The sequence below is a fragment of the Eleutherodactylus coqui genome, chromosome 1, assembly GCF_035609145.1.
Source record: "Eleutherodactylus coqui strain aEleCoq1 chromosome 1, aEleCoq1.hap1, whole genome shotgun sequence".
In the NCBI taxonomy this organism is placed as follows: Eukaryota; Metazoa; Chordata; class Amphibia; order Anura; family Eleutherodactylidae; genus Eleutherodactylus; species Eleutherodactylus coqui.
In genome coordinates this window covers 196,657,736-196,678,132 of record NC_089837.1, presented here as the reverse complement: position 1 = coordinate 196,678,132, position 20,397 = coordinate 196,657,736, and the positions used below count along the sequence as shown (strand labels likewise).

The 20,397-nt window shown below is 39.6% G+C and overlaps 1 protein-coding gene across 1 annotated transcript in view; it reads left to right on the top strand.

Moving 5' to 3' along the window:
• Window positions 1–3,517: 3,517 nt before the first annotated feature.
• The window catches only part of CNR1 (cannabinoid receptor 1), a 77,911-nt gene continuing 61,031 nt past the window's right edge, over window positions 3,518–20,397 (top strand). The window contains exon 1 of the mRNA XM_066590591.1: window positions 3,518–3,595. The gene's annotated coding sequence lies outside the window, so the exon portion shown is untranslated. The remainder of the gene's footprint in view (window positions 3,596–20,397) is intronic.

Below are 20,397 nucleotides of genomic sequence, written 5' to 3'. Positions count from 1 at the left end.
TCCGGTAATTTGAAAGGGTTCACTTATTTTTTCTTGCAGCTGTAACTCTTTGCTGTTATGGAATGCTGAGCATCTTATAACAAGCCATAAGTGGAATGCTGTTACAAACACAGCATTTGAATTATTGAGCTAGACTTAGTATTTGCTATTCATCTCACTTCTTTCCTAAAAACAACAGCGTTTTATTACAGTCTTGTCTTCGGTATGCTAACTGCAGGTGCCGAACCTTCTCTTATCTTTATCATGTTTACAATCTGTTTAGGAAGTGTCGAATAAATTATAACTGTGACAAATCAATTCCACCTGCCTCAACTTCTATTCAGCACAAAGGTGCATATTGGAATTTGTAACACAAATGTTTGCTATTACATAGCCATAACCTTTAAAAAACTGAGAGGTGAAGTGAATAACATTGATTATCTAGTGACAACGGCACCTGTCAAGGGGTGTAATATATTAGGCAGCAAGTGAACACTTAGTTCTTGTAGTTGGTGTATTGAAGTAGGCAAAATGGGCAAGCATAAGGATCTGAGTAACTTTGATAGGGGCCAGATTGGGATCGGTAGCGGACTGAGGTGTTCTCAGTATGCAGTGCTAAAGACCAATAAAAGCTAAAGAAAGTGTGACTTACCAGATCAGGCCACCTTCTTCTATTCCCAAATGGTCAAGTTCTGATCCTTATGCGCCCATAGTTGGCACTTTTAGTGGTGGAAAGTGGTCAGTATGAGCATCCAGATCAGTCATACGCAATAAGCTGTGGTCCACTGTGATATAATACCTTTTTTAAAAATCAGATTTACTTATTAAACTCTTTCCAAATTTTCAATTTTTTTGTATACAAAACCAATATCAGATATGAAGACATCAGAATATAAAAAGAATCAAAATAGAAACCAATCTTGTAATGTAAGCTGATACATTAGAACCCACTTGTCTCTTCACCCTCAACAGACATAGATCACACATGGTGTACAAGTACATAGTGGAACTATAGACCTTTCAGATACATAACCAAAGTTTTAATCACAATCGTCCTAACAGTCAAGGTCAGTATGGGTGATTTTCTCCAAAACTTAGATAACATAGACATCCTCAACCCATCAAGTTAAACATCCTCTCTCTTAGAAGTATGGAAGACTGTAAAACAGACACTGCTAACCACAGACCCCAGTCAGCTTCACATTTGTGTTGAGCATTTCATTTCTTATATACCCATTTCTCCAACCTAATATAGTATTTAATTTACATTAAAGGTGTTTCTAAGTTTGGGGGTTCTGTCTGAATCCAGTGGAATGATATAAATTTCCTCATATGAAACAGAATGCAAGATACTGCAATTCTTACCAGAGTATCTTTCATTTCTGAATCTATTAGACAACACAGGCATAACCTAGGTTCTGCAGAAAAGATAATGCCATAAATCTCCAATAAAAGGCACAACACCCCATTCCAATAGAGAATTATGATACTTTTCTATCATAGCCAGTATTAACTTTTTCAGTAATTTGTCTTACAATAACTCTTTTGTGGTGATGGACCAGACAAGCTTGTCTGTTGTGATGCCCCTATTGTCAGTTCACTGGTTGTCCTCCCTAAGACGATTACCTTTGGGGATAATAAGAACATCTCATGAGATCTGCCATTTATGAGATGCTGTGACCCAGTCATCCTATCATGAAGCTAGAGCTTGGTAATGGAAAGTATTGGTTTGCGGTACAAAGGAGCAGGCATATAGCATAGTCAGAGGAAGCCAGAGGAAGATACACGGTTGTAGCAGTTTGTTTCAGAGAAGCAGGTTGATGAAGCTTGACTATGGCTGGCAGGCACAATAATCACTCAATGATGCAGTGCAAGGGCCAGGCTTTCATAATGTCCAGTAAAGGGCAGGGTGGAGCTAAGATGGGGGACCAGCTTAGGAGTCCAGAAACAAGGCTAAGGTCCAGCCGGGGAGCTGTCCAGATGGCTGGATAGCTCAGCAGGGAGGGCTGGAGCATAGGAGCTCCTGGGTTTGAGTCCTGACACAACCATATATCATAATTTGATGTCAAAGTCGCTCTTATCGTTATACTTACTCATTTTTTCTGCTTCCAAAACATAAACTTAAGGAACTGACTGTTTACTTTCTGTCTGATATATCTCTTGACAGGTGCCATTGTATGTGTCAGTGGTTTTAAAAGACCACTCCCGCGAAAGCATATTTTTTCACCCCTGCTCCCTTCACCTGTATATTGCAGTCACTCTATAGAGTGCAGCCTCCTCTTTATGCTTATTAGGCACCATCTTGATGGTGAGATTTTTGCTTTCACTTTCACATCTATCCCATGAACCACCATTATGCCATAAGCTAGAGGCTATACCATTTCTGTCTGCTGGGTGGACAGTTTAATTATCATTAGCTTTTATATTTACAGATAGTCCCCGACTTGCGAACATTCGACTTACGAATTTCGCTAGATACGAACTATCTGTACAGCACAGTATGATGTAATGCTATGGCATTACATCATACTGTGCAGGGACCGGACAGGCTTCTATCAAGCCTGATAGAAGCCTGTCCGGTCACATCGTGGTTGCTGGGCAGCCGGGGGCCTTCTGAAAGGCCCTAGGGCTGTCTATGCAGAGCGCCTAGCAAGCCATGCGCTTGATAGGCACTCTGCATAGGCAGCCCTGGGGCCTTTCAGGAGGTCCCCGGCTGCCTAGCAACCACACAGCGTCCCGCGATCTCATCGTGGGACGCTGTACGGGCCCCCTGAACGTCGGGTGCAGGCTGTTTCTTACAGCAGGCACCTGGCGGCAGCAGTTCCGACGAGCCGCGCCGCTCGTCAGAACTGTTAACACTTTAAATACCGCTGTCAGAGCGGTATTTAAAGTGTTAACAGTTCCGACAAGCGCCACGGCTCGTCGGAACTGCTGCCGCCGGGTGCCCGCTGTAAGAACAGCCGGCACCCGACGTTGTATGGAGCGGGATCCACCCGCGATCCCCTCCATACAACCATTTGTTCGACTTGCGAACAAAACGGACTTGCGAACGGGCTCCCGGAACGGAACCTGTTCGCAAGTCGGGGACTAACTGTACTTAACTAAACTGCAGACCATAAGTATACAGTCAGGAGGATGAGCTCTGTGTGACAGGAGCTGTGTGATCATCATCAGTAACTGTAATAGGAGTGTCCGTGTTCCCCTGTAGACAGTTTCTGTGGTAGGATTCATGTAACAACATAACACAGACGGTGTAATTGACTAGTTTCAAGCAACATAGCCCCAAGTAAATCTGAACTGACCAGAACTGAGATCACATGACCATTTGAGGAAAAAATGTCAGGAGTTTCAAATAGAAAGGAATAACTAACCAAAGTAATAATAGCTGACTTGTATATACTAAGGGTATAGCTACATAATGAATGATTTTTTTTTACCGGAGTGGCCCTTTAATGGTTTCTGATCCATGTATGTATCCATTTTTGTTTATATATTCTATACATTATTGTAAACATTCTAATTGTGTTTGTTCCTAGATTGAAATTTTCACATTTCAAATATATGGATAAACTTGGAAAGCAAGCAATCAACATGGGAGTTCCCTTCTGATATTAAGGTGATGTGCAACTAGCATTTCTATTTGTACAATGATTACTATCAAGTTAATTACACTTTGTAGCTGGATCTAATTTCTTCTGTGAGAGACTTTATCACCAGAATGTTATGTATCAAATTCATTATATGAAATCTATCTATGAAAGTGTTAGTGGATATTTGCTGAGCTTACATGGGTATATTTAGAAACCGCTTCAGCAGCAATTTCTTTACATAGTGTCATTTAGCAGATGGAGAATTCTGATAATACGCATGCACAGTGCAAAGTTACAAGGCATTTTCAATACACCGATATTCTGCTGATATATCATTGAATTGAAGGCTGCTGTTTATGACAACTGACACAACATAGGGGTAAGGCTCTATTCACACTACATCTTTGTCTCTACCACTCCTCCATTTCCGACTTTTATGCAGAAATTCACATAGAGACAAAAAAAGAACAAAACCAAAGGTTTTATTGGGTGAGATGGAGACCACTTTGGTCTCTATTTCTCTACAGTAGGTTTCCATCCCTGTCATTTGTGGTCTATGCTTTTCTATCCAGCAAAAAAGACTGGCAGGGATGTAAACCTAGTGAAACAGGTTATCCATCTAAAACATTAAAGAGTACCTGCACTTTCACGCTGGAGTACCGTACTTGAACTCAGTTAGCTGTTTTCGACTTCCTCCGGCAGCTGAAGATAGGCCCATATAGCGCCATATAAGTGCTATACGGGACCGTCTTCAGCTGCTGAAGGACATGAAAATGACCAACAGAACACGAGCGCTCCAGACTGAAAGTGCAGGTACTCTTTTAACCCTACGGCTCAATCCTAGTTTCTGTCCCTATGTGAATTTTTGCATAGAAGATGGAAACCTAAGATAGAGGAGTGTGGTGGGTAGGGTCAAAAATGCAGTGTGCAAGAGCCTACAACTGACAGACACAGGAAAATATACAGATGTAGCATTACTTACTTAACTACAATGTACTACAATGCTGTAAATTAAGTTATCACAGTGTGTCGGTCATGTTAACAATTGCTACTTCTGTAGCTAGAATTGGTTCTAAAATGTCTTGCTAGGCAGGGAATAATTGCAACCTCTATGGAGTTTATGGGTGCAGCCATATGTAAGGGCTGTGCTTATTCGGTATTAACAGCAATCAGTGTGGTTTTGAAATATTTGTTTGTATCCATGATTTTAGAGGTAAAACAGATGTTATCAGAAAAATAAAATTTTAGACATAGAGGAATATTTGAAAACTGTGTCAATTTGAGATAAAACTTCATGCAGGCGTGGTTTACAGCTGCAGTGTTGTTGCACCTGAGCCAAAACATGGCCATGTGTGGCTTCACCTTAGAGGTTTTTTCCATTCCTGTAATTTCTTTTACATAAACTGTACAAGTGTTAAAAGTTATGTATTACCTTTTACCCTTTCCAATCCAATGTCTGACGTCTAAAGACATTTTGATTGAAGGTTGTACAGCTCAGAAGTCGAAAGACGTCCGTCAGGGTATTCTTACTGTAAATTACTGGCCTCTCTGCTGTTGGGGGCCTCTCCAGCATGTCACATACCGCAGTACTGGCTCTAGCCAGCAGATGGCGCCATTGTATAATGGCAGAAAGAGAAAGCTCCCTAGGAAACCCTGAATCCAGTCTTTGTTTACTGCAGCGATGACATGTGAAATGGCAGTCAGTTACTCAGTGTTATAGTTGCATTTCAAATGTCAAATTTTAGCACTAGAATATGCCATCATTTACAGATCAATGGAGCATGACCCCCATGATCTTTAGAGTAAATGGGGCATAGCTATAATTAACATATCTTTACTGATATCAATGAGACCCTTAATATATTGCATGGCTCTTGCATATTGTATGACGTGCATGCGAGTGCGATGCAAAGTTTCCCATCAAAATCAATGGGAAACACTTCTGATCGCTATCACAAGTGAAACTCACATGAGAGGATCGGAATTTCCCATATATGATGCAAGGAGTTTTTGCATGAAAAATGCCTCACATCCACGGGTAATCAGGAACACTACTTTGTGAAAGAAATGTCAAATCCCTTCATTCTCTGGACCAGGGTCCCAGAAGTAAGATCTCTACTATCAGATTGTTATGGCATATTCTAATGATATACCATAGCATTGACAGATAGGATTATCCCTTTAAAAAGGTTGTATGGGATTAGAAAAAAAGGTCTATTTTGTATCTAGAAACAGCGCCATTTTTATGGGCTATCTGGTATTGCAGATTATCCCCATTTAAGCAAATGAAGCTGTGCTGCAGTACTGGACACACCATATCGCACTTTTTCTGAAAAAAAAAACCAGACCTCTTGTTTTCATCTCATACATAATGCATTTTAGTTTACAGATTATGCTGCCTCTACTATCCAGTAATTATCTATTCTCTGGGTAGTTTGTTTGTTGCTTTTCTAATTAAAGATGTCAGAAATTAGGTCCACTCTAATATAGTCAGTCTTCCTGCCAGACAGTTACTGGTGTTCTGCCTGTTGGGCATTATCTGCACTGCTGTTGTCCTAAGCCCCAGGGACAGTAAATGCCAGGATGGTGAGAGTTGTACAACTAAATAGTTTTCAACATTCTGAACTAAAAATTCTTGCATGCGGTTTTTCATAAAGAAACAGTACTGTCATGCTTTCATCTGCAATAATAACTCTTAGGCCTCATGTCCACAGGGAAAATCAAGCCTGCTACGGATTCTCCATGGAGAATCCGTAGCGGGTCCCTTCTGCCCCGCGGACATGAGCACTGAAAATAAGAATTAACTTACCTCTCGCACGCTCCGGATCTTCTCTTCTTCGCGGCTTCATCTTCTCTCCGTCGCGACCGGATCTTCTTTCTTCAGCCCGGCGGATGTGCACGGCACGTCCGTTGCGTGCCGCGCGCATGTGCCAGCCTGAAGAAAAAAGATCAGGCCGCAATGGAGAGAAGATGAAGCCGCGAAGAAGGGAAGTTCCGGAGCAGGTGTGTATATGCTGATTTTGGTCTCCCGCGGATCCGGACAGCTTCCATAGGCCTCAATAGAAGCCTGCGGGAGCCGTCCCCGCGAGAGACCCGCACGAAAATGGAGCATGGTCCAGATTTTTTCATGCTCCATTTTTTTTCAATTCACTTTTATTGACCATCTGCGGGTATTTATCTACCCACGGGTGGTCAATGCATCCCTAAGGGATGCGGATCTGCATGCGGGTGATCCGCTGCGGATCTTAAATCATATTTAGCCCGTGGACATGAGGCCTTACAAAACTATACTTTATTAAATAACATTAACGATACACAATACACATCACAATTCGTAACAACATCATAAAAATGCAACAATATCTCTGCAGCAACACCTATTGGATGGCAGCATTTCTGCAAATCAATGTCCGACCCTTTATACAGGTCTAGACGACAATTATTGGGAATTGAAAACCCAGCTAGAATCCATACACAGACAGCTGTTCCGGGGTGTTTGCCCCTCCTCAGTGTGCAGTAGGACTCTCACTAGCCAAGCCAGAAACAGCTGTCTGTGTACGGATTCTGACTTGGTTTTCAATTCCCAATCCATGCAGGAATGCTGCCATCCAATAGGTGGCGCTGCGGAGGTATTGTTCCATCTCTATTATTTGCATAGATTACCCAGAGGAGCTCTTATAAGTCTCCTCACTCACCTTCCAGGTGCTCTTCTTAAGGAGTGATGATACCCCTCCTGATCCCGAATGTATATCAAAAGATGGCAAAGGGCAGGAGGATTAAAAGGTGTTTCTAAATATAAAACAAGATGATAAAGAAAACTCACGGTTTGTAGAGATATATGGTGTTATGTAGTCATTTCTATGAATCCAGAGGTTGCAGGCCGTTGTAAGACAGTACAGGGCTGTTACAGGTATAAAATGGCATGCATGCTCCCCAAGTAGACCCTTACCCTGTTTGAGAGTTGCCTCTGGAATTTCATTAAATTGCAGTGATTTGTTTTCTTCAAATATATTAGTAGCATATGTAACTCCAGCATATAGCTAGACAACATCATTCATAATTTGACTGTAAAAGACTAAGTATGTAGCATTACAAAGCATATGAAACCTAAGGCATAAATGAAGGTTAAAGGCAGTACATTTTAAATCAATAAAAAGGTCATTTAGTTATATATATATATATATATATATATATATATATATATTTATATTTATTTATCTATTTTTTTTCTATGTGTGTAGTATATGTCTTTGTGTTCACTTATAACTTAAGAACTGGTCTGATTTTAATGTGGTTTCTTTATCATGTAGTTACATTATTGGGTAGTATTATAGGCTTTGTTTAATGAAAATCTGTTTGGTACTTTAAACGTAGTAACAATATTTATGTGCCAAGGTCACCCAAAACATGTCGTTCCCTCAATATGAAAGCTAAGTGATTTAAACTCTACGTTTGAAGCTATTTAAATTGAGATATATGCCTACGAATAATAGAAAATCTAATGCTGTATTTCCATTTGTAATTTACATAGTTCCTTGAAAAACATTCAGGCATATTTATGACACTTTCTAAAAGAGAAACTGTGTTTTTTTCCCATAGGCAACCAATCACAGTGTAAGAGAAATGAAAGCTGCACTTTGATTTTATGCTATGGGTAACAATGTGGAAGATTTTTGAAACTATCAGAAAGAGAAATTGTCTTTGTTGCCTATAGCAACCAATCGCAGTACAGCTTTCACTTCTCTTTGTACTCTTACAAAACAAAAGCTGCATTGTGATTGATTGCTATAGACATTAAAAACAATTTCTCTTTTGACAGTTTCATTAATCTGCGACATTATGTGCATTCAGTGACAACAATGTTTACTTTTCATACTGTGGGGCTAATTTTGTTCATTACTTGCCTTTTTATTATTTCTTTTGATTATGATTGCTTTTCCCTTTTTTTTGCTGATAATGCTTTGGTGCAAAATATCTTCATTGAAACAAAATACACTGGCCGCCAAATGGATGCACTTACATAGACAAAATGAAAGTAGCTCCCAAAGGGAAGCCTGTCTTTCTCAAGATTCGACATGCATCCCGGAGAGCTACTGACTCATCTGTACACAGGGAGGAGGATATCTTTGGATAGATTCAGACACGCCACACTTAGAAGACTCAAGTTGACACAACAGAGAGATGCTTGTTTAATTGCTGCTAGAGGAAGACATGCCACCCAGCGTGTTGAAGAGTCTTCTAAGGCGAGGGAACTCAGTAATGATAAAGAAAGGCACACCTCTCACCACTTGCAAGAATCTTATACAGACAGGCAAAATCGTCTTTACTGCTAGAGCACACTAACTTATTCTCAGGGAAGCAGAACCACTATTGTGACAATCTGTTTGTCTCCAATGTGACCGAAACATAAATCCACCCAACTTATGCAACAGCACCCACCTCCAAGTTAATAGTCTGCAAAACAACCTTAATGATGCTAATGTTTTTACTTTTTGCAGCACTGGAGAAAAGTAACAAAAATACCAATTTTTGTTATAGTCATTTCCTTCAGGTTTAAACGGTTGCAGTTTGCAATGAAGCTTTATTTTGCATTGACTTTTAACAATGCGCAGTTGACAACTGTTGGCAGGCATGGATTTGCATACTTTTGTATATTTGTTTTTCACATAGTTAACGTTATGTGGCATGACGACGGGTAAGCTCTAGAAGTAACCTTTTTGTTCTCACCACGGATGGAAAAACAAAAAATGGAGCATTGAAAGAAACTCTATAACACAAGCAAAACTGTGAGCATAGCCACTAACCATTCAATTTAATTTTACGCAGGCAGAGATTGTGGTTGTGTGCCACTACACAAATTATGGTTGGTTTGTGAAAAAGTACAGCCGGTGAACACTGAATTAGGTGAATGTTAGGCATTTGCTGAAATAGCCTCTCTAATGAACCAAGGTGCTTTTGTCCTCAGATGTCAGCAGGACAGCTTCTCCGAAACATGTAGTAAAAAAAAATTATATATATATATATATATATATATATATATATATATATATATATAAAGAAAAGAAGAAGGGCTTACCTTGGGCCAGTCCACTAGCACCTGTGGTCCTGGTGAGCTTGTAGAAAACCAACCCTTTTTATGCCAATGACATTGGAGAGCAGTAGAGGGAGCCAAAAATCAAAAAGAGATTTGAGGTAAAATGAGAAGCAAGTAATAAAAAATATACCTCCTCCTCTTCATGTAGGATAAATTTATTTCTATCCCTCTATTCACCAATTACTATAAGCGCAGTCGTTTTTTGTTGCTTGCTTCTCTTTTGTATTCAGGGAAATGAATTGGAAGCAGCATTAGCAAGATATTGCATATTTAGGAGGTTTTTATTATCTATATGGTATTGTACTAGAAAGCATGGAGTGATTGCCATTTTTTCTAGTACACACACATATATACATATATATAGGGGATTATGGATATTTGAATGTGTTTCATGGATCTTTAAGGCCCTCTTTTTAATTTATTGTTCCTTTCTTCCTTGTGGCATTTAGGTATCATAGCCCAGCAACATCTTAATGTAGCAGCAGTGGGAAAATGCTGGGGTATCATTAAAGGAGATGTCCCGAGGCAGCAAGTGGGTCTATACACTTCTGTATGGCCATAATAATGCACTTTGTAATGTACATTGTGCATTAATTATGAGCCATACAGAAGTTATAAAAAGTTTTATACTTACCTGCTCCGTTGCTGGCGTCCTCGTCTCCATGGTGCCGACTAATTTTCGCCCTCCGATGGCCAAATTAGCCGCGCTTGCGCAGTCCGGGTCTTCTCCTCTTCTCTATGGGGCTCCGTGTAGCTCCGTGTAGCTCCGCCCCGTCACGTGCCGATTCCAGCCAATCAGGAGGCTGGAATCGGCAATGGACCGCACAGAAGCCCTGCGGTCCATGAAGACAGAGGATCCCGGCGGCCATCTTCAGCAGGTGAGTATGAAGACGCCGGACCGCCGGGATTCAGGTAAGCGCTGTGCGGGTGGTTTTTTTAACCCCTGCATCGGGGTTGTCTCGCGCCGAACGGGGGGGGGGGTTTAAAAAAAAAAAAACCCGTTTCGGCGCGGGACATCTCCTTTAAGGTTTTTCTATAGATTGCCTTTATCAGGGGGGTAGTACTATATGTTTCAGGGGGGACCAACAATAGGGTATTAGCAAGGTGAGGTCATCTCCCTTTTGATTATTTGCATACTATACTGCTATTGTAAGGAGATTAGTAAAGTAATTAAATATAGTTATGAACATTTGAGAGATAAATTGTTCAAGGTGTTTTTTTAACAATTCTTTAATAAAGGTTTTTTGAATACAAGATAGTTGAAAGCAATGGGTCCAAAACCAAATATAATATAGCGCAAAACCAAGCATGTATTTACCAAATAACATGATTCTGAGATACAAACATCTACAATGTAGAATAAAGGAACATGTGAGTTCACACAATGTATTAATTTAGTGTATAAAAGCATTCCGGAACATAGATACATGCCTGAATGCACTGAAGAAAAAGAGTAAACATGAACCGAGTGGTCTCATAGCCAATACTACAAAATATAAAATAACATGTGGGGAAGAGGGAGGATTGTATGTAGCAGAGTTGAAAAAATGATGCATAGAAATAAATGTTGCGACAATATATAATTTAATGTGTGGAATTTCTGCAACCATAGAGACCAGGCATAATTTAATTTTTTGATTGAACTCTGTTGTAAGGCAATCATTTTATCATGAAGAAAATCGGTAGACGCCATCTCATTAATATCTGTTATGGAGGGGATGGTATAAGACCTCCAGTTTCTAGATAGAGTTAGCTTGGCAGCGTAAAGTACATGACAAATTAAAGTCCTATTAATTGGTGGAATGTTCTTAATTCCCAGCAGGGCAGTGCAGATTCTAGGCCCATGGGACAAGGAACTTAGGCCAAACTGGAGATTGATACTTGAATATTTGCCCAAAAGGCCCATATGAAATTAGAGGTGCAAAATATGTGGACTATGGAACCCACTGAACTGCAATTTCTCCAGGTTAAAAGGGATGAGTTTGGGTATAGCTTTGTTAATTTCAAAAAAGTGTATAATGCCACCTACTTAAAAGCTTTTGATAGTGTTCCCTGTAAATTTGTGTGCCCAGAATTCTGCCCTACCCCTAATGGTTTTCAAGGAATCTCATTCTAAAGTCAGTGTCGCAGTGTCGTATATTAGCAATATTTTTAGTTAGAACATTATAAAACTTTTTTGTTCTTTAGTTAAACTTGTTAGGTTGGGTAGAAAAAAAGATGCTACCTACTTAGGAAGAATAACTAAGTGGCTTTTAGCACTCTGGATTTGATGGTAGATTGGTATACACTTATATAAATCTGACTTAGAAAGCTGAAATGAATCTTTTAACAAAAAGAATGGAATCAAGTTTAAATCTGAGAAATATCATCTAAAGATACTATTCCGTGGTTAAGCCATGGGTCTAAGGACATGTTGGGAATATGTAAGGAGAGTGTAAGTTGGTGCTGGGAAACATACACATGCATTGTCTGGATAGACCATATGAAGAAAGATTTCCTGTCTGCCCTTAGTGACTCCAACCTGGTTTGGTTTAATGAATGACGGGATAATGTAAAGGAGTCTATGTGATATTAGCCTAGCATAGATCTTTGTGTTGGTTTTAATGAGATAGTCTTGAAGATGGCTAATGTGTCTAGGGCTTTTCCTGCTTTGGGCAGCGTTAAAATTGTTGCTTGATGGACCTGTTGAGTAATAGCTTTCTTATTCATTGTTATATTGTAAAGGTTATATAAATATGGAGTTAAAGTTATATGAAACATTTTGAAATATTAATCTAAAACCTAGCTGGGCCTGATATGTTATCTAATTTGAGTGAATTGCTTGAATAATTTTTATTTCGGCAAAGGGTTCATTTCAGTCAACTGAGAATGTTAGAGAGTTGGGAGGTTTAGAGAATGTAAGAATTCATCAGTAAGTTCAGTTGCGGGCTTGGGAGTTCTAACATAGTAACATAGCATGTTAGGCCGAATGAAGACAATGTCCATCTAGTTCAGCCTGTTTCAACTTCCTGTTGATCCAGAGGAAGGCAAAAACCCCAAGAGGCAGAAGCCAATTAGCCCTTTCAGGGAAAATATTTCTTCCTGACTCCATAATGGCAGTCAGAATAATCCCTGGACCAACCTCTGATAGCTTCTACCTGTCTTTAAGACCCAGATCAACAGCCCTGCTGGTCACCTAATGTTTATATCCTGTAATATCCTTCTGTTCTAGAAAGACGTCTAGTCCCCTCTTAAACTCCTCTAGGAATTTTGCCATCATCACGTCCTCAGGCAGAGAGTTCCACAGTCTCACTTCTCTTACAGTAAAGAACCCCCTTCTGTGTTGGTGATGAAACCTGCTTTCTTTTAGACGTAGAGGTGCCCTCTTGTTACCGATGCAGTCCTGGGTATAAACAGATCATGGGAGAGATCCTTGTATTGTCCCCTAATGTATTTATACATAGTTATTTGGTCGCCCCTTAGCCATCTTTTTTCATGGGTAAATAATACCAATTTTGATAGCCTCTCTGGGTATTAAAGTCCCCTCATTCCAAGTATTAATTTAGTTGCGCTTCTTTGAACCCCCTCAAGCACTGCAACATCCTTCCTGAGCACCGGTGTCCAGAACTGCATACAGTATTCCATGTGGGGCCTGACGAGTGCCTTATATAGTGGAAGAATAATGTTCTTGTTCTTCGCCCCTATACCTCTTTTAATGCACCCCAAGACCTTATTTGCTTTTGCAACAGCTGACTGGCACTGGTTACTCCAGTAAAATCTACAATCTACTAGTACCCGCAGGTCTTTTTCCATCACACTTTTTCCTAGCACTAACCAATTCAGTGTATATTGGTGACATCCGTTTCTCCTGCCCGTGTGCATAACTTTACATTTGTCAACCTTGAACTTCATTTGCCATTTTTCTACCCAAGCCCCCAGCTTATCTAGGTCCATTTGTAGCCGTACATTGTCTTCCATTGTATTAATTGTCTTAAATAATTTTGTGTCATATGCAAATATTTATACTTAAGGCCTTAGCCAATCAGGGGGCAGGTCTGACTCACACCCCCTTCACACCCACTGCAGGCCGGCCGCGCGGAACTCCGGCTGCCGGGAGCAGGTGAGTATATATATATTTTTTATTTTAACACTTTTCTGGATGAATTGCAGGGAAGGGCTTATATATTTAAGCCCTTCCCGACAATTCATCCCACACTCGCCCGCAGAGCATTGCTTTCAATGGAGCCGGCTGTATTGCCGGCTCCATTGAATGCAATGCGCTGGACAGCTCTTGCCCGTTTCTAATGAAACGCGGTAGGAGCAGATTTTCGGGCGATTTTCGGGCACCGGTCACGCGATTTGCGGATGCGCATCCGTCATGCGATCCGCAAATCGCGTGAAAAAACGCCCGTCTGACTAAGGCCTTACTGTGCATTCCCTCTATCAGGTCGTTGATAAATATATTAAAAAGAATGGGGCCTAATACTGAGCCCTGTGGCATGCCACTAGCGACGGTAAACCAATCAGAGTATCAACCATTTATTACGACCCTCTGCTTTCTATCTCTGAGCCAGTTCTTTACCCAGATACACATGTTTTCGCCCAATCCAAGCTGCCTCATTTTGTATATTAGCCTATTATGCGGCACTGTGTCAAATGCTTTAGAGAAGTCCAGATATACGAGATCAATAGACTCTCCCAGGTCCAGCCTAGATTTTACTTCATCATAGAAGCTGATCAGATTGGTCTGACATGATCGACCCCTCATGAATCCATGCTAGTGAGGAGTTATTCCGTTGTTCTCCTTCAGGTTTTCTAGGATGGCGCTTCTCAGAAACCCCTCGAATATTTACTTAGTTCCCTTAGAACCATTGTGTGTATTCCATCTGGGCCCGGGGATCTATCAATTTTAATCCTCTTTAACTGGCTCTGCCCTTCCTCCTGTGTTAGGTATGTAATATTTTGCGAGGGATTCATTTTATTCCCCTGCATTTTATGTGACATTTCCTTTTCGTTCGTGAATACACTTGAAAATAAACTATTTAGTAGGTTTGCCTTCCCCCCATCATCTTCTATGATTTCTCCTGCATTATTTGTTAAAGGGCCAGTGCTCTCAGTGTAAATCCTTTTACTCTTAATATAATGAAGAATAGTTTAGGGTTGTTTTTGCTCTGTTTGGCGATCAGTTTTTCTGCCTCCTCCTTAGCAATTTTGATCTTTTCTTTACATATTTTGTTTTTTTTCCAGTATGATTTTAGGGATCCTCCCCCAGATTGTGCTGTCTATGTTAGAAGTCAGTAAATTTATCAGCTATTTTTTGGCAGTATAAAATTTTAGAATCTTATGTTTATCCATTACACTTGTGCTTGATCAGAAGAGTGCTACATTCTTCGCCATTAATCTGGACGGTTCATTCATATTTTTACAATATGATAGCCTAATTTTTGTTGCCTTTTTTGTAATCTGTTAAGAGAAGCTTGCAAAGGGCAAGCCTAGCTTTATATACTACCAGTCAAAAGTTTAATAACAATTTTCCCATGTTTTACTGATAGTTTAATGTCTCAAATTTACTTTGAAATGAAAGCATAGGACAAATAAACAAGATGAATAAAAAAAATGGATTAACTTTTTTTCACCAAATTAAATCCAGATTTTTGACTCTTCAAAGTAGTCACCTCTAGCTGACCTAACAGCTTTATAAAATCAAGGTATTCTTTCTACAACTGAATTCAGATATTATTCAGAAATTTCTTACCAACATTGTTGCAAAGGCTCCCACAAATCTGCTGCACTTCTAGGCTGCTTTGCTTTCATCCTTCTGGCCAGTTCATCCCAAACAAGCTTAATGGGGAAACTGTGCAGTCATTCCATTATTTGAATTCTAATGGCCTCTTGCTTTCTTAAGTAGTTCTGACATAACCTTGAAGTATGTTTTGGATCATTTTCTTGCTATAATATGAACCCCTGACCAACTAGGTGTACACCAGAGGGTATTGAATGGCATATCAAAATGCTGTGGTATGGTTTTTTTTGTCCAGTGTGCCAGTCATCCTGTACAAGTTGCCAACTCTGGATCCAGCATAAGAGCCCTGACTGTTGGTGTCACACTTATTTGTTTTTTGCTGCATTAATCTGTACTTGAAGAGTTTGTGCTGTGAGGCACCAATCTCCCAAACTAGAGAACAGCAAAAAGGTGTGACCCATAGGACAACATCCAATGCTGAGCATTAGCAAACAACTAAATACCCAAGGCTTTTAGCACTAGTTGTAATCTCTAAAATAAAACCTTTATTATGTTTAAATAAAAACCACCCAACAAATGAAAAATTAAAATAAAGGCCCACATGATTAGCCTAGAAGACTGGACATAAACTGTCTCACCCTATATTGACATATACTATATGTGTATTCACATAATTTGCTTTCTGTGCTGAAGGGCGGCTTGACATGTTCCCTAAAAAAAGCCCTTTGGTTAAAATCATAAATTCAGACTATTGTTTCACTTCAGATTAAAATTTCATAATATTTTTATAGTTTTACCTTACTTTTGAACTTTTGACCCATTTCATATTATTTGCTGGACATGAAATATGTTAATGTCAAAAATAACTGGAAGAATTGAGCTTTAGGTTTTGCTGGAGAGGAGGAAACCTTTAGAGATTTGTCAAAAGCATCAATATTTTTTAGTAGTGTATCTTTATTACATTATTTCAGCATGGAGGTAAGCGGAATGAGGATACATCATTGTGAGCATTCCATGAAGAAAAAATAATCATAGGCAGATGTGGCATTGAGAAAGAAATAGTAGGTGTTAATAAATTTGAAGTGTAAAGGGTTGGGGAATAACATACGTATCATTTTTCCATGTGAAAGGCGTTGATTGAAAATGGAAAGGCCATAGAGTAATTAAAATTGGAGCATGCTGTGACTGCTTAATAGCACAAACTGAACAGGACAAGACTTCTTTAAGTAGTCATATGTCTACAAGAAATAAGTCAATCTGAGAGTATATATTGTGTGGATTTGAATAAATCCTACAGTGTGTTTTTGAAGCATGTAAGCATCTCCATACGTCATACAATGAACTTGAGATAACAACGCATGTAATTGTGGTTAATGGTGGTTTTTAACGTCATAGTAATTAAAGGTTATATTTTACTGGTAGCCTTTCTGCGATTTGTGATCAACTATCACAGGAAATAGTGACACTATTGAGACTACGGTTTGCCAGTTCTTATGCTACATTCCAGGAAGTGCCCAGGTTCTGTGGGATACAAAATCAATCAGTAATACAATACTACAATATAAAGGGCACAGTAACATCAATAAACATGCCATATATTATAAATTAACCCTTAGTGACCACCCATATGTGTTTTCACATCCTGGGTGTTTGGGCTTTAATTCCCAGGGCAGTAAAAACACTCTCGCCCTGGGTATTAAAACCGCGGTGTCTGTGCAGGTGACAGCTCTCTGTAATCGGCTACTGCCTGGAGCTGTCATGGGGGGCTGTGGTGTTCGGCCTTCAGTGATGCGATCACCGTTATCCAGTAAAAAAAGTTAAATAAAATTAAAGTTTCTTCTCCCCTCAGGGATCGGATACATGAGGGGAGCTAAAACTACTTACCTTCGTCCTCCGTGATGTCCCATGGCGTTCTGGTCCTGCAAAGACCTGATGCCGTCGTCTGCACAGGAGCGCCAGACGAAAAATGTCAGACGCATGCACAGAAGGCCGAGGAGCGCAGGAAATTAGAAATCCCTTGGCTCCCGGCTAGCTAGAGTAGCAGAGAGCAGGGAGATGTCACCAGAGGCCGCGATATGCGGTCCCCGGACACTTGAACGTCATAAACCAATGGATAGCAGTGATCATGTAAAATTTAAAAAAAAGCTATATTAAAAGTAAAAGTTTCATTGCATCCGTGAGGGGAGATTTTTCATTGCATCCGTGAGGAGAAATTACGTACCAAAGGTCCCCGGATTTATCCGTGAACCTTACCCAGGCTTCTGCGAATGCGACCGTCAGCAAAATGGCGGACGCACGTGCAGGACCCAGGAAATTTAAGTAGAGGGTTGGAATTACGTAATCCATTCACAGCAAACAGAATGCAGCATGTTCTATTTTACAGAGGATATCTGCAACATAGAACCCATATACCCGAAGCCCATACACAACTACCTTGTGTATGGGCTGCGGGTTACCCGCATCATCGCTAAGTGACAGCGTGGGCAATACAAACAAAAAATGAGTACTGCGCATGAGTATGCAGTTATGTGCAGTACATTACGCAACCGTACACAGAGCCATGGCCCAGGCTCACAGCTGGGACCTGTTGCGGGCCTCCGCAAGCAGATTCCACATACGGCTGTGTGAGCCTGGCATTATTCAGATCGCTACCTGTAGTACGTAATTTACAAGAAGTCCACAGGAATGCTTGCCTTCCTACAGTTCCAGGAGTAACTAGTTGAGTGCCTTCTGTGTGAGACCGACGCACCTCAGCAAGATTACGAAACCTCACAGAGCGCCATTTTTTACACCCCATCCCTGCCGTTGAGGTCAAGAAATACCCCCCAAAAAAGTGTTGTGTTTGCAGCAAGCATGGCAGGAGGAGTTTTACATCACTACTTTTATCAAAGATTTAGGGAATACCAAAAAGAGGTGGGGGGATTGTTTTAAGGGAGTCAATTTTTTTCTTCTGCATAAGTGAACAGTGGGGCCTGGAATTTATTCAGTGTGCCCTGAAATCCAATGGCTACAATGGGTATGTTTCTGAACACAGGACAAACGGGGTATCCATTTTGGGGTGAAAGTCTTTATTCATACATGTGCTGTACAAGAAAACTGTTTTTAAAAATGACAATTGCAAAAAAAATGAAAATCACAATTTTTTCCTTCTGCTTTGCTTAGATTCAGTGAAAAACTGTGGGGTCTAAATACGCAGTACACCCCTAGATAAATTCGTTAAGGGGTTTGGTTTTCAAAATATGGTCATTTGTGGGGGCTCTTTGTCGTTTTGGCTGCTCATGAGCTCCACAAGTGTGCTATAGGGCCTGAAACACCTTCAAGCAAAATGTCTGGGGCTATCCATTTTGGGATGGAAATCCTCATTTTTATGTGCACTATAGGAAAAAACTGTATTTAAAATGACATATTTGCAAAAATATGAAATTGTATTTTTTCTCCTCTAAATAGCATTACCTTCTGAAAAGAAACTGTGGTGGCAAAATACTAATGACACCCCTCAGTGAATATATTTAGGGGTGTTGTTGTTAAAATGGGGTCATTTATGGGGGTATCTATCATTCTGTAATCTTGGCTTGGTGTAGGAAAACAAAATGTTCCTCCAAATGTTGATGTTAAATTTGTACGTCTCTTAAATGGTTTAAAAAAAAAATTTTCAATGTGCTTCCAAAATAAATTAAACAGATGTAAATATATATCTTGTTAAAAAATTGTACATAGCATATTTGCACATGTTTGACATATTGCAGTTGAAAATGTGAAAAAAATTAAAATCCTTTAAAAATTTTCCCAATTTTGGCGCTTTTAATTAATATGCAAAAATTCTATCTGTCTTTTTTTAACCATCTAAATTAAATACAATATGTGGTGAAAAAGGTATGTCAGAATCACTTGGATATGCAAAACCTTTACGGAGTTATTCTATGTTAAAGTGACACGTGAGAGTACCATAATTTGGCCTAGTCATTTGGACGCAAATAGGCTTAGTCACTAAGGAGTTAAAATGACTTTTGTGGGGGAAAATTTGTCACTTGCCATTCCTTCCCTCCCTTACACACATATATTTCATTGACTCTAGCATTGGAGATATCCATACCTAATTAATTTGTGCTTTAGACTTGCTCTCTTTTTAAATCTATTGTTGGTTTTAAAGGGATTGTCTCAGAAAAATACTGTCTGCTTTTTTAAGGACCATAAATACTCCTTTCCACGTGTCCAGTATTGCAACTCAGTCTCATTAAATGCAGAGTTTTTTTGCAATGAAAATTCTGCATTCTAATTTTCTGATATATTTTGAATTTTATGTCCCATTTAAGCATTCCTTACCAAAATAAGGTGAAGGCATTAAAATAATATAGTCAATTAAACCTCTATACCATACATTTGCACTCAAAGGCATATTGTGGTTGTTCAAGGCGTCCCTTGCCTTATGTAACATTACTATATGAACCTGACATTCAAGGGAAAAAAAAACGCATGCTCTTTTATTGTTTACAATTTCATTAGAGTCTACAAAACTGTTACGGGCAACAGAATTCCTTTATTTTCCTTGACATTTTAGTAGTTGTGTCGATTTCTCTACACACACAATTCCTATATATACATAAAGCAATGCAATAAGTACTTTAAATATACAAATTGAATACATAAAGTCAAGACAATTATACTGTCCTCTTAAGCCTATGGCCTATTTAATTTTTACTTTTGTGCAGTTACAGTATATGCAGAAAATCACAAGAGAAACTGTATCTCCATTTTTGACAGGTCAGTTGTTTTAGTAACTATTTGCATTCCCCACTTAAAATTCTGGAGCATTTTTACTTGTAACTCTACATTGTTCAATTCCTCTGTTATTCCAACTAAATATTTATAAATAAGCAACAATATAAGCAAATTGCAATGCTGCTGTCTTGGACCCACTGTGCTTCTCCTGAGGGCTACTTTAAGGCTGGGTTGACACAGGGCGGATTTGCCGCGGAAATTCCATCTGGAATTTCACTGCGTCAAATCCACCT